This window comes from Acanthopagrus latus, chromosome 14 (assembly GCF_904848185.1).
Source record: "Acanthopagrus latus isolate v.2019 chromosome 14, fAcaLat1.1, whole genome shotgun sequence".
Classification (NCBI taxonomy): Eukaryota; Metazoa; Chordata; class Actinopteri; order Spariformes; family Sparidae; genus Acanthopagrus; species Acanthopagrus latus.
In genome coordinates this window covers 18,518,868-18,519,739 of record NC_051052.1, presented here as the reverse complement: position 1 = coordinate 18,519,739, position 872 = coordinate 18,518,868, and the positions used below count along the sequence as shown (strand labels likewise).

Sequence of the window (872 nt, the reverse complement as noted above, 5' to 3'; positions counted from 1 at the left end):
TTCCAGCTGTTTGTGATATTATGAGCAAGTACCAAAATTAAGAAAGTGGCGTTTCCGGTTTTGGGTCTTCAAAATAAAGCATCTAATTCCTCATTTGTTTTTTTGCCATCTGTTCTGTACAAGACGCTAAACAGCATTTTTTTTTTTCATAATCTATGATTATCATTTTCATGCATACTGAAGTTAAATACACGTTTGGTCTTAACTTTTCAAACACGAAATTTGAATTTGAAGCATCTGGCTAGTTTAAACTGTCAGTGAAGAACATGTGATATGATCAAAAGCTCCAAAACTGCCACTATAGGTCTTGAATTAACTTTGTGTCCAACCAAAAACGATGTTTTCATTGTTTTTTCCAGTAGCATAATAATAGTAACTATAGTTATTGTATAGTCAATGTGGTAAAGGAAGAGATGAACAAATAGAAACTGTTATAAAAAGTATATAAATTCAAACATTTTTATATAAAAGTTCTCTTTGGGTCAAATTTAATTTAATTCAGTTCAATTCAAGATATAGATTTTTGCATTATTACCATATTTCTATTGTTAATAGGCATTAAAATTACATTTTCAAGCCACAACTGTAACTTCTGCTGCCTTGCACATTCATATTGTCAACACAGGAATATTACGCCTACAATAATAACGACCAGTTTTCTCTTGGTGTTTTGATCATGATCAATTCATAATCATTCTAGTTGATTTTCTTCTGGTTATTCTTCTTCACTCTTGCGCCTACATGCTTTTATTTTTACATCCTCTTCGCGATTTCCGCTGTTTTGCCGCAGCTTCTCTGAACTGAATCCACAGGTTCCACCACAACTCAAAACCCCGCCCACATCCAGACGGCTGACCAATCAGATTGCTCCT

The 872-nt window shown here is 33.5% G+C and overlaps 1 long non-coding RNA gene across 4 annotated transcripts in view; it reads right to left on the bottom strand.

Annotated features, from left to right (window-relative positions):
• The window catches only part of LOC119032215, a 1,052,400-nt gene that overhangs the window by 312,311 nt on the left and 739,217 nt on the right, over positions 1–872 (bottom strand). The gene's annotated exons all lie outside the window — the stretch shown is intronic.